The following is a 14,923-nucleotide window of genomic DNA, read 5'->3' as shown; positions in this document are numbered from 1 at the left end:
AAAAAAGGGGGTTCTATTGAACAATTGGGTAACATGTTTTGGCTAGTCTAATGTTTTTTGGCAAGATAATAACTATAAACAACAAACCATGGGCTGAAAAATTAGTGGTGACACCAAGTTATTTGCTCTTTAATGCATTCAGTACTAATCATTTCTGTTCATTATAGTTAAGAAGGGAATGACACTGTTCTCTGCAAAAGACCTTCAATGATGTCCCACCTCATTAGAATCAAACTTAGGTCAGACCTTTACTGATCAAACACACCATCCTTATGACAACTTTGCAGCTGGACTAGGCAGGAGTTTACACCAATTAGTCTGCTTTTAATGAAGCGGCCTAATTAAGGATAAGACCAAATGCCACTGTAATGATCTGAAAGAACAATGCAAAACAGCAAGCTGATCAGGCTGTTGCGCAAATAAAATCGCTAAGCGTGAAATTGTGAACTAACGTTAAGATATTCAGGACTATTATTTAGATATAACAGCATGTTTTAACAAAAGGTCAAAAGCATCCAGACGTAAATAAACCACTGTCACTTATCAAAGCTCTATTTATTCATTTAATTCCATTCTACCAAAGCAATTGCACAGTAAGCCATGCCTTAGTTTTATTTTTAGATATAATATATCATAAAGCTCACATGTAACCAACAACTAGAAGCTTATTGTTCCAGATTACATTCAGATAAGAACAGATTTAAAATGCATAAAGTAAGAATGTGAGAATATTGAATATGACATGTCATAAAACATCATTAGGGTTTCCCTATATAGAACCAGAATACATGTGCAGAAAATACTTTGCGATGAATGGTAATAAAAATGCAGATGCTAGCAACATCAGACAGGGGCTGCAATATCCTTTTGTACTGTGAATGATTTGATATATATTTATATATGTGGAGGATGTTATGTGCCACCAAGCCCTCGGGAACAGAAACAGAACTTCCATAATTGCACAGGCTCTTCATGATAAGAGCTTTGTTTTGATACAGTAACACTGTTTAGAATGGCCCATGGAAATGACAAGTGCCATAATAAAACAAGGTACAGGCCAGACACAAACAAATGTACAAATGTGCACAGGCAAACTTAACAGACACATGCCATTCATTACCATAATAACTTGATGGTCACAATAAATAAATATTATTAAAATCTCCACAAATATATAAAGACAAACTTGTAAAATTAAAAAAATATGGATTAACTAGCAATGTTAAATGTTGAGGGACTGGAAAAAAGCAGCTTGAAGGATCGTTTTTATCAAAAAAACAAAATAATGTAAATGTTTTTTGCATATAATTTTGCACAAAGAAAGTCAATTAAAGGTGCTGAATGCAATTTCTTTGACATAAAAATACCATAATATGTTTGCAGGGATTTAGGAAACGTGCCTGAAAAACAATGCTACAGCCAGTTATTTAATGTCCGTATTGGAATGTCTGTTTTTGTTTTGGTCTGTGTGATCACTGCCAATCTACTCAATAGTATTTCGGTACCCTGGATTGCCAATTGGCAGAAAACACGGAGTATTGTAGCCATGGAAGCCAGGAAACAAACTTGGTCAGAGATCGCAGATTCTACTCGACCTAAAAAGCTTCGGTAATAAAAACATCGCAATACATTAGCTGATCAACATACAATGTAAGTCTCGTCGTTTTCAATTGTCAACTGCGCTCGTTCCTGTTGCGTGTCTTCAATCTGGCAACCCGCGTTAGCATCAAGTCTGAGGTGGAGGGGGCGGAGGAAACAGCTCTCTCCAATATTTAGAATTTGGACTGCAGTACCCATTTCAACCACTAGTTGTCAATATTACATACTGCACCTTTAAGAATTTGTGCATTGTGACATTTACTTTTATGACAATTAACTCTTTTAAAGTTGCCAGCCACCGCCAGCGTTTTTGACCATTTTCACAAAACTTCATGGCCCCCAGAATATTTTGTTGTATGAATATCTGGACATGCAATCAACAGAAAAAACAGACCCTCTGCTTTTAAACAGCAACAATGGAAAAAAAAAGTTTTATTCTAGCTTCATGTATTCTTTTATTATCAACACTTGAATGTGGGTAAGTTTCATAAAAAAAGCAACATTTTGAGCAAAAAGCTGAGAAAATCATGTTTTTGTCAAAGACCGGATTCAGAACGATGTTCATCGTTGAACATAGATGGAGTAGATTGAGTCCATCAACAAGCTTGCACAGACCTATAGCTCGTAGTATAATATTGCTTGTTTCTGCATCTTCTTCGCATGTGTTTTCATCAGGAGATTCAGTAATCTTTAAGATGTATAATAGCGCCCCCTATTCCGTATAACAGTGAAAACACGGAAAGCCGGAAAATCCCACAATAGTGGGGGAAAGAATTAAGTATGTTTCCCCATTTCTCTGACCCAGGAAGACAGAGAAGTGAAGTTGAAGGTGTTTAGTAGTTTCACTGTTCTCTTTCTCTTGGCTAATTGATTGGTTTTATTCTAATCCTCGGCAAAAGAGTCCTGCTTTAAGCAGTATGAATCACCTGATACACATAAAGACTCCAGCCCTTGGGGGCCCACATGCAAATGAGAGCACATCTCCTTGAACCAGGACTGATAATGAGTGAGAGAAAAAAAAACAAAGACAATCACTCCACACTTTCGCCCCCATGAAAACAATGTCAAAACACCAAAGCGAGAAACAGCAATTCAGGCAAATTGCAAAAATCTGTCTGTAATACTTTAGTTTGTTTACCGACAAGACTGAGCATTAATGTACTGTAGGTTATACGTGTCTAATCATGTCACTAGGGTCCTTTCAAAGCTTTCAGTCACTTATAATAGTGCCATTTGATGGCTGTTCATCAACTGCGTCAACTAGCATTAAAGTACTAACTATCTTCCAGACACCTCATTAGTGTAACAGCTTGTGCTCTCCATCACGGCTCTGAGCGACACTTTCAGTAAGACAAAAAGCACTTAGCAGACTAATATTAAAAAAACAGGAATTATAAACACCTTTTACACCTTTCATGCATGACGTTTAATCTAATAATGAACCTAATTACCCACTATGAGATTTAATAATGATTAATAAAGCAAAGAGTACTGTATATAGCTTGCACTCTATGAAAGAGCCATGTGGTGCACCGAGCAGCAAAGTTTTTGCGAGTCTTTGTAAGTGTTACTGTAGGTGTCATGGGGATCACAGGTAATATTTGCACTTTAAAAGGTAATTAACCCAAGATCTCAATATTCTTTGTGACTGAAATGATCAGTAAATATACTAAATGATCACTATAACCGTGAACTCTATTTATCTAATCACAGACAGCTTAGATTAAGCCAGGATTGGCCTTAGTTAATATCACTGTAGTATTGTAATATAACACACACACACACATACACATACATATGCTTCTATGCTAAGGCACCTGTATCATTTTGAATGCACAGCTGAGAAATAGTTGAGAAAGCGACATTCGTATATAAATTACACCTGGCGGTTCCAGCGTCACCCATTTCTCAGAGCTACGAATATCTTCATTTACCGTCTATCATCAAAATAAATAAAGAACTAGCCACTAGATTAACCAGGCCTGATTTAATTGAAAGTACGCTTCCGGCATGAACATTTTTAATTATGCGGAGACGATGCTCCATTTTCCTTGTTGCCCTTTTGTATGCGAAACCACACCCTCAGTGGTGGCCGCGGGGCGAGCGTTACCCAGCCCAAAGAGTCGACATGACTCCACTTACCCTGAGCTAGACGGGGTGCAATCAGGAGATAATGAAAGTAAACGTCGCTTCACAGCAGGATGAAAAGTATCCATTTTTTGTGAGCAAGCAATCATGAGAGCTCGACTGAGGGGCTTTTTCTCTCAAAAGTGAACAGAACAGCTGCACTGTTGTTAATACTCGCCAAGTTCCATAACAACAGCATATTTTAAGCAAGTCCTGCTTAAACCAGCTTAAAAGGTGATTTGTAGGTCTTTTAAGATGGTTTAGCTGGTTTAACTATATAGAGTTCCCACTAAAATAAGGATGCACTGATATTAAAAATTAGGGATGCACAATATATCGGCGGCCATATCGGTATTGGCCGATAAGTGTTATTGGTCCGATAAGAAAATTAGGTTGATATATTAAAGCTAAATATGTAATATACCCAAAATTAGGTGATGGGAGCATTATGGAGCATAAAATACGCTATCATGTAATGGCTGTTTAATTCATACTGGAGATACCCTCGTGCAGAAAGTCCACAAATGAGACTAATAAAGTCACATATTTTATGACGTTCCAGGAAATCCCTTATATAGACAAAGACATCCAGATATCGCTGTAGCTGAATAAAATGCACAACATAATATACAATATGAAAAATGGATAATTATTCTGAGATTTTCTAAAGATCACATTAAACTGTTATTAAATTATTATTATTTTTAAAGACTACATTCAAATCTACATGCAGAATTAAATATCCCATATAAACCTATACTATAATCTCCAATGAGCAATACAGTACTGATGTATCATGCATCCCTAATAATCAAACCAGACCAGCCCAACCATCTTAGGCCAGAACCATTTCAGGCTGTACAGGTCTTAACAAGTTGTATTTTCATACACTAGGAAGCGTTGAGCTCTTTTTGAGAGAGATATAGTGGAGACAGGACAAGAAATTAGTGAAGAGGGCAGATTCACATGAGCACCACTTCTCCAATTTGTTATGTGCCAAGAGTTAAACACAAAGCGTTGGCCCAACTCTATCCATTAAGTTTAATGGAATATCATTAAGAAATATCTATACATGCTGAAACAAGCTTCAAACTTTAAACAGGTCATGATGATTTGATACTTGTCCAAGGCCTCGCTGTACAGCCATCGAGATAAAATAACTATCCATTCCCTCATCGACAAGTGAGATTGGTGCAGAGAAAGTCAATGTGTCCTGATAGATCCTGTATTCCAGCTATGATTCAGCTCAGTCCAGGCCAATTACTGCTTTATAGATCAAGCTGTTTAAAGTGTGTAGCACAGTAGAGCACATATGATGTCTGAAACAGCTTTCATCTTTAAAGCACTCTCATTAAATCACTTCAGGACATGTTAAACTTGTGAATGACAAAAAAGAAAACACAGATAGTGAACTTGTTCACTCAGGGCCATCACTGTCAGAACAGCACTAAGAATAGTTTTGAAACAATTGGAATAAACCTCTCAATTTTTGCGGTTAAACATTACTTTTGACTTGAGAGGTGTGGGTGTCTGGAACAGATGTGTCTCTGGATGAAGTAAACATAAATAATAATAGAATAAATCACACAGAAAACCCCGGAATAAGAAGCATGAATGAAAGAAAAAAACATTAGAATAAAATATAGCCTATACATATAAAAAAAGAAAAGGTCTAAAAGGACACTCATTTTTTCCCCCTCCAACTAACCAACTGCCAACCACAAAAACCAAGGTAACAAGAGAGCTGTACAAGATGGAGCTGTCTGTCAATTCTCTTGTGAATATAAATCGCCTGTTTCATTTTTCATTTTCATTCTGCACAGGGGTTTTCAAACAAGGGTTCTAGGGGGCCCATGGAAATATATTATTATTGTTATTATTATACGTTTTTGGAGCTGTAAAAATGACAATGCTATTTATTGGAATGGTATGATATTTATTGGATTTATTATAGTGTTCAGAAAAAGATAAAACTGGTCAATATTTTTCAGATCATGTTTTAATAACTTGCTGTGTACAGTAATAATCTAAAATCCAATTATTTATTTTTGCAAGTAACTTGCCTTTAAAATATCATTTATGGTAGATGTTAGATCCAAAACAGAGATGTGTGAAATTCTGGATGGCTAGATATGGACAAATTGGCGTTTGCATTAATGCATGTAAACCTTTTGTTCTCAAAGTGTAAAAGCTACTGTCTGTTCATGCTATTATGGTTTAAATGCTGATCAAGTGTTTTATTTTTGAAAGCATCCCTTCTTCAGCCACGTTCTGTGAGTAAGACCCTCAAGCTAATGGCCTGTATTAAGACATCAGTGTTGAATCCCTTCCTGTTTGCTGTCAAAGAGTGTTGTGATTGTGAGGCTGGACACAGAGATGGAGAGGGGGGGAGCATGACAGGCTAGTCACGTGGAATGCCAGACGAAGAAACATTCGCTCCAGTGGTGACGGATGAAACTCAGCAGGACGCGTAAAAGACTGCACAGCACAGAGTTTCACACAACAAGCCACAAAACCATTGATAAAGGCTTGATAAAACAAAGGATCTTTTGGCTCCAAGTCCATGTATGCAAAACCTGACAATATAATAAAAAATCAGAGGTAAAACAGAAAGATCAAGAGTCAAGACAATAACATGAGAGAGAGAGACAAGTGGAACGCTAAATTGATTACACATTCTCAATTTGGATGTGAGGGTGCCTAAACCTAACTGGTTTTTCTAACCTGGACTACAAACGTTTTCTTAAGAGTTAATTAATGTGGCTCCAAATGATAGAAAATGCATTAATATTTGTACCAATAGCTCATCTTGGAATATGCAGACAATAAAGTGGTTCTAAATGATAGAAATGCATTAATATTTGTACCAGCAGCAGCTCATTTTGCAACATGTGGATAATAAAGGACTAACATCTATTCATATGTAAAACTAGGACGAACACACATTTAATTGTTCAGCATGCTCATTGAATCATCAACAAATATTCTAATTTCATTCTTAAGGAGCCTCAAATGAGCTAGTTTCTATAAACACACTGTACAATGTAGATACAATATAGAGGAAGTCTGAGAGAGAGAATCCGAGGAAAAGAGTGACAGAAGGGAAATACTCCAGGGAAATGTCGTGACTTTGTTCTTTCAGGCAGCTGCTCCATGGATTTTTCTCCTCCCACAAACAGAATGTGAGCACTCACAGGTGAGCACATCCCCAATCTCCCTCATCTCCCTGGGCTCCCGCTGTTACATAATACACACCTTTCTCAGCGCAATCACAGGCCAGTCATAGAACTGAGAGTTGCTCCTACAGACAGTGTCCATGTGACACAACAAACCAAAAGGTTTCTATCAATTTCAGAGGGCAAATTTGATGCTTAGCTATTATTAGTGTCGTCACAGTGTTGACTATACTACACGTGAAATTTACTAAATACTGTATGAAGTAAATGTACTTCTTTTTGTATAGAATTAAGTAAAATCTACTTAACTAAGTTATGAGAATAAGTCCATTTAACTTGGTCAGTTAGAGTTCATTGAGTTATTTCTATTTGCTCATTTGAAGTTTACTTTGCAATACTCTGGTTCAAGTATATTTTACTCACTCTTTGTTTGCAAATTTTACTAAAACAATGTAGCAATGAATTAAGTCATTCTTTTAAAGTGTATTAAAAACATTTAAGTACACAAAACAGTAGATCTTCCACTTTCAACCAGCAGAATAATGTACCAATCTGAATATTGTATAATAGTCAAGTCAAGTCACCTTTATTTATATAGCGCTTTTTACAATACAGCTTGTATCAAAGCAGCTTCACAGTGATAACATGAAAATAATACTAATATAAAATGTATTTTAAAATTCTTGCCTGAACTAACTGAATTAATGTAGAAATAATATTCATCACAGACATCATTTTTATCAATTTCTCAAGTCTCAAAACCAAATTTGATAGCACAGAAATGAAATAAGTGTGCTCTCTACACCCGGATTTCAAATAAACTTTAGAATCAAAACTATAAGGTATTTTGTACAATGCCTATATTTGCTTCATTTACGTTCACTTTGAGGGTATTTCTGTTAGCCATGTAAGTCAGATAACCAGTTCAGGTCAAAGGATGTCCTCTAAACAACACCAACCTGCTAGTTTGTGAAAAATATTGCAGAGAAGTATGTTGCATTAAAGGTGTTTTAACAGTAATTTTATGTTGTATAGTAATTTTACACAATTCTACCTAACTTTTATGGAGTAAAAAAACGAAACGATTAATCATAAAAGTAAGTAAGTAAGTAAGTAAGTAAGTAAATAAATAAATAAATATCCAAAATATTCATACATATCAGGATTAGGCAATAATTAATCTTTAATTTATTTTGGTTTCATTAATGAATCTTGAACATCTGCATGCTTCGACTGAGGCAGACCGAAATAAATTATAAATTATAATATTAATATATATTTTTATATATAAATATATATATATTTAATTAATATATTAAAAAATAAATAAAAACATATTGTTTTAACAGATTATTTGGAGCTTACACAAAAGTATGTAAAAAAATTCAGAAATGGAATCATTAAGCAGATTTAAAAAAATATATTTTTATTACTATTAAAAAATTGTCTTAATCTGTATTTTGTCCTGTTTTCCAGTGAAAACTAAATATCTAAACATCCTTAAAAAATAGCTAATAAATATAGTTGTATGTATTTATGGGTTTAAACCTAAATCTAACAAAATTTGATGCTCCTTTATAGGGATGTTTAGATATGTTTTTGTTCTTTAAAAGTGAACACTTCTGAATAAAAAAGTAAGCCAAATCTGTAATCATGTCCTTCAAAATCATTCATTCATAAGGAAACTGGCTAAGCGCAGCAGGAGGAGATGAGCATCATGAACAGAGCGACTAGACATGCCCATCAAAAGTGAGTGAGAAAAAGGAGGCCTATCAGTCACCTGAAGGCATAATAAGACACGAGGACAGCAGCTGACAGCACACGCATCTACTTGTGAGACAACAAATGAGGCCGACAGTCCACTGAATAATGAGGCAGAGGTCAGAGAGAGGAGGAGACAGATAGTTCAAGCAAGACAGAGGAAGAGAGAGAGAGAGAGAGAGAGCGAGGGGCCATTTAAGTCTCATACAAGTAGTGACAGGAAGTAGCTTCAAGAGCATCTCAACAGCATGCCCGCTTCCTTTGCCCACAAGCTTCAAACGCAAGGTCTGATCATCCTTGCTCGCAAACTCTCCAGCTAACGACAGATATCCCTGCCTATTCTTAGACCAGCGATTTCTTACAAGGATCCCTGGGCAACACGCAGACGCTGGAATTAATACATCCACAAATCACAGTGACAATTGGCGACAGTCCCCGGAGCCCTTCCTCCCCTGCCTATTTACTTTCATACGCTGTCACACACTCATGGACACACGGATCTGTGAGAACAGAAGCAAACTCCATTTCACACCTCCGGTGCTGTTCAATTCCGACCATCCCTTGTGGTCGCACGCTTGAAGAGGGCTGTATTTTTATCTTACATGATAACACCTTTATTCTCCCCCCCTCCATCTGCACGGGCATGTCCAAACCGGCGACAGAGTTATGAAAGTTTTCTCAATATATAACAAATGAACACACTAGGGACGGCGTGTGTCTGTGTGAATGCGCGTCTTTGTGAAGTGTGTGTCTGGGTATGTGTGTGTGCACTGTGTGTACCCTGCCGATCGATGGATTTCCTGATGAACAGTAATTGTGGGGACTTAAGTCAACAGCGGTGCCCGAGTCGACACAGAAGTCCTAAATCGATTGGTTACATTCTCCCTCAGCACAGCCAATCAACACTAACCTAACACACACTTCCTAACTGTTTTTGCCATTGTAAATTACGATTCTGTTGTTTAAAAGGGTGGATCTCACAAAGAAATGTCCAAGTCATTTAAGCACAAAATCAAGAGAATCATTTATTGGTTGCTCAGTACTGGGTAATAATAATAATACGTATTATTATTATTATTAGTAGTAGTCTTATGATGATTTATTTATTGTGCCAAAACGAAAAAAAGAAAAGAGTTCAAATTGGTTTGTATTTAAATAAATGCTTAAGAGTCTAAGACTGGATCATTGTTGTGGTGATTAGCATTTCTAGCATGTTTTATGTTAATTGCTGGAGTGTGTAGCTTTTCATTTTTTAAACAACCATGTAGGAAGACACATCATTGCCATATTCCAGGCTGACATTGTCAAGATCCATCAGGTTCAAATTGTGAAAGAATGGTTGGAGGGAGCATGAAGAATCATTTTCACACATGAGTTGGCACCTCTGAGTCCAGACCTTAAACTCATTGAAAGTGTTTGGGATGTGCTGGAGGAGACTTTATAGAGTGCTGGACTCTTGCATTCTCAATACAAGATTTTGACCAAAAAATTGATGCACATCTTGATGGAAATAAATGTTGTGATGTTATTTCCATCAAGAGGTGCATCGATTTTTTGGTCAAGGTCTTGTATTGACAATGCAAACAGCGACCTTTTTTTTGGCCGGGCAGTGTATATAATACAATAAATAAATGCTCATTACATTACAACATTAAAAACATAACTTTCTATTACAGTGGGTTACTAGTTACTATGAACTTTTTATGTCACAATGGGAAAAATCTAAATGGTACCAAAATGGGTTTCATTCCCTTTTTGCAAAATATAACTAATTTACTTTTTATTTCTTTTGATTTTGGGGTGAATGCAGAAATTTCTTGACAGTATTCATGATATTAATCCAAAACCACAAATGATGAGTTTCAGAATCCCTTCAGAAAAACTTTAACACATGTTCTGAGTAAATGTTTCATGGATCCATATTTAGTTCCTGGTGAGTCTGTCCTTACATAAAGATCTCTGCACCAACCTTTTCTTTCCTCTAAACACATACACAATACAGCTCAGCACAAACAAATCTGTTTGGCAGAGGCCTATTCTCTCTGCTTCCTAACAGACATACACAATGGTATGTGGAAACAGCTAATTAAAAATCCATTTACGCTTGGCATTGGTAGGACACACACACACACACACACACACACACACACACACACACACACACACACACACACACACACACACACACACACACACACACACACACACACACAGAATGAGCAGTATATAGTGAAAGGACAGTTTTATCTAGTCTCATCATGTCATCAGAAAATGTGCTACTGGTGGTGTCAGGGTCAGCTGTGCATATTGGACATATATCCTCATCCTACAAATCTGACAAGGATAGATAAGTCGACAAACAGGCACTTGACAGCCATGAACATGGACATGTAGATGGAAACCTGCTTATATTCATGGCTGTCAATTTGTTAATTTTCTTTATATTCCAGATGTTAAGGTCAACCACTGAGAATGAATGAATGAATGAACGAATGAACGAATGAAAGAATGAACGCACGAACGAACGATTTAATGAATGAATGAGCGCACCAACGAACAAATGAAAAAACAAATAAACAATAAAAATGAGTCTATATTCTTTAGTGAGTAGTACAAGCATGCAAACTGACACCCAGCTACATCGGGTATTAAAACACTTGAGACATCAGGACTGATTGTTGTCTGAGCTCTAAGGGCTACATGGCAGTGTGATGATGTCAATGAGTCTGATTGTAGATAGTAATGGTGGTAAATTGCTGAATTTTTAAGCAAAAGATATCTAAGCAAAGAAAAAGGCATGGGGCTTTAAAGGTGCTTGCAGGATTCAGAAAAGAACGTTTAGATATTGCATTAGGAGATTTTATCCTCTTAGAAAGCTTAAATTCCCCTATAAAACACTGCTGCTACAGACACCTTCGGCCACTTTTTTCAAGTCTCCTGTCTTGAATGTTGTATTTTTAAGATGCTGTGTCAAGTTAAAAATACTTTAACTTGTGCATCTCAAGACCTTGCATTCTAATGAACACATCTGATATGAGACATTTGAACCTAAAACCATGTTTTCTTAGGCCCAATTACTTGACTTATCATTCAAGTAACACAGACTAGTCCATATATATATGTAGACTCGGCTGGCATATCTCTAAAAGTCTCCAGCATGAGGATGTATGCCTCTGACCCCTTCTGACCCCTGCACCTGGGCCCTCGTTCTCCCCTGGCCAGAAACTATTAGTGCAGAAAGAGCACAGCACTAATAGTCTGTATTTACTGTCTTCACTGCTAAGAAGCCTCTTTTCCTCCACTAATGACTGTGATTTTAAGAGAGACAGACAGACAGACAAGAGGGGAGGGGGGGGGGGGGGATCTCTGGAGTTAGTGAGAATAGAAGAGAGTTTTTTTTTTTTTTTTGTATATGTAAATGTAATAGTTGAGTGTCTCAAATGCCAATATTACAGTGAACAACTGTGGCAGCACTGACAGCAAAGTTTACCGTGAACTTCTTATATAAGAATGTGAAACTGCAGTTGAATGTGTGTTGAGAAGTATATGGGATTTCTTTTTTTTTAAATGATATGGGGAAGTAGCTGCAGAAAAAAATTAAGGAGATGAATCAGATGTTACCAGAACACTCGGCTTCCCCTGCTGTCCAAAATGAGCAACAGTACAACTTAGATAACTATAAAATCAGTAAATCAGTATTGAAGATGATGAGCCTCAAACCCTAAGGCCCCATCCACACTACTGCGTTTTAGTTTAGAAACGGAGAATTAAAACGAATACGATCTCCGTCCACACCAGCGTTTTAGCTGCGTATTAGAATTGATCTCCGTCCACATTAAAACGACTGAAAACGCGGATCACGTGACCATACACCAACACTGGGCATGCGCGTGCCAGTAAACCTAGAGACTTTCAAACATCAATATGTATTTGTGTCAAAATGACATGTAAACATCTTTTCCTATTCTATTTTGCCTGGAAACGCTTCCAACACGCTTGCGTGTCACATGAAAAATAGGCGTCGGTTCTATTTCTAGCATGCACGCGTTTTCCGCGCGAGCCGCGCCTGGTCAGACGTGGCAGTTTCTTACTGTAAGAAACTGTTCCAGCGGGTGGAGTTTACTGGTACTGACTGAATATTACCTGTGTATACTCCATGACTGATGACACCCAATCGAGCCGAGCGTGAGCCTCTGCGTCATCGTTTCTAAAGTCCTCCGGTTTGAACCGTCTTCACTAAAACGCCCTCCCCGGAGATTCAAAACGCAAAAAACGGGGTCGGCAGCGTTTCTAAACTTCTCCGTTTTAGGTCTTCATTTTTTCTGTTTTTAGTCTGGACGGGAGGTGCAAACGTAGCAAAAGGTCTCGGTTTCTAAACGAAAACGCAGTAGTGTGGATGGGGCCTATAAGGCCTGTTCACACCAGTCGTTATTGTTATAGTTGTGGTGTTGACTTTTCTTATTCACATAAAATTAGAATGATTAATAAAACTGTATAGCTATTGTTATAGTTATTGTCTTTGGTGTGAACGGACCTTTAATCCTAGTAAAATCACATACAAAAAACACGCTTTATTGGGTTATTGCTTTTATAAAATGGAAGCCAACTGCAACATGATAACAGAAACCTTGCAATGAGTCGTTTTGAAAATTTGTATTGATTAATTTACATATTGTTACAATACAAAGCAGTTGAAAATCAGTGGTTACACTTTAACTTGTTTTTTTCTATTAATAATAGTCTGCTTATTCAAACAAGGTCAACAGGAAATATACATGTAATCAAAACAGCATTGCTTCCCACAATCTGCAATCATGACCGTATTTTCCATAACCATAACCATACGTATTTTCTTCAAAATGGATTGATTTACCATATCTGTATGCTTTATTTACATAGTCATCATCAACAGTCACAGCAACCCAATAACCTGTTGAGTTAAGGGCCCTACAAACTCTCTTTTCGGTCTCTGAGAACATCCAAGTATCTGTGGTAGTCAGTGGGACACGCTCTTGCAGGTTTCTTCTTACCTTCAATTCGCACTGAAGAACTGACAAACTATTGTGCTTCTTTCTCTGCAAAAACAGAGCCAGCTGACATCGCTACAGGAAGATGCTGACTGTTATCTATGGTGATGTGTACCAAACATTTTACTAGAGCATGCCAAAACTTAAATGAAGAGCATCATTCACAGAGAAAGAGAAGTCAGTGTTTACTGAATATAAATTGTTTCTCACTAAAGCTGACAAGCGTTTGGTGCACACAAACATACTGTCTAATGCATGCCCTGAAGCAACACATCACACATATTCACATGGCAAAGTCAGTCTATCACTTACATCCGAATTCAGTCTATTACAATTGTATATGTTTGCACTAAGCTCCATTTTTCTTGTATCAGTGAGTTTCATGTTGATTTGAATTGATATTTAATGTCATCTACTCGTTTACTGAAGCAAAAACACTTGGAATTCATGATCATGCTGCTAAAGCAATTTATTAATTGTTAGATTAATTGTTAATTATTAGAAAGTAATTAAAAACAGAACACAAAATGATGGTTCTGGATCCTGTTATTGGACACACAAGTATACAAATAATCTGAATCGGTCACAAATATATTTATGACTGATTCGATACAGCTATATATTTTTTGGTCAATCTCTAAAAATAACCCTGATGATTGTCAGCATGTCAGTTCTTGCCATGAGCTGTTCAGTTCTTCCAGATGACTTCACTTTCACGGGTACCAACCGCATGACAGCCCGGCAGCATCTCTCTGGGCATCACTAAAGGTTATCCTCGAGGTTGAGCTCGAAGCATTCTTCAAATTATTAAAAACGTTCAGCAATTCTAAAACGCTAACACAACCATGAGACCATACGATCAGAAGGATGTTGCTGTATACATGCAGTGGATTAGTCCGCGAAAACCGATAAAGGAAACAATATTATTCACACGTCCTATTATCAGACAGAAATGACGAGGGAAGACCAAAACAAATATCTGATGATGCAGTGCCAAATCTTTCACTAATGGAGCTAAAATAAAGAATTGGCACAATTATTTGTGTTTGCTGTCTGCTGCACCTCTGTGCTTCCTGCTAATATCCACATCACAGTGCTGTGGAATGGGGCAGTTTTGTAATGATAGTCTGGCCTGTTTTCTAGTTTGAAGTTCTGCACTTGCAAAAAAAAAAAAAACTTGCTAATTGGTTTTGTAGTTCCCTGTTGGGATGTCAGAGAGCTTTGTCAGCACTA

General features: G+C 37.0%; 1 protein-coding gene across 1 annotated transcript in view; it reads right to left on the bottom strand.

The window, feature by feature from the left end:
• tex264a (testis expressed 264, ER-phagy receptor a) overlaps positions 1–14,923 on the bottom strand; it is a 61,422-nt gene that overhangs the window by 7,106 nt on the left and 39,393 nt on the right. The window lies entirely within an intron of this gene.

The sequence above is a fragment of the Squalius cephalus genome (genome assembly GCF_949319135.1).
Source record: "Squalius cephalus genome assembly, chromosome: 10".
NCBI classification, from domain to species: Eukaryota; Metazoa; Chordata; class Actinopteri; order Cypriniformes; family Leuciscidae; genus Squalius; species Squalius cephalus.
This window is presented reverse-complemented; position numbering and strand designations above follow the sequence as displayed.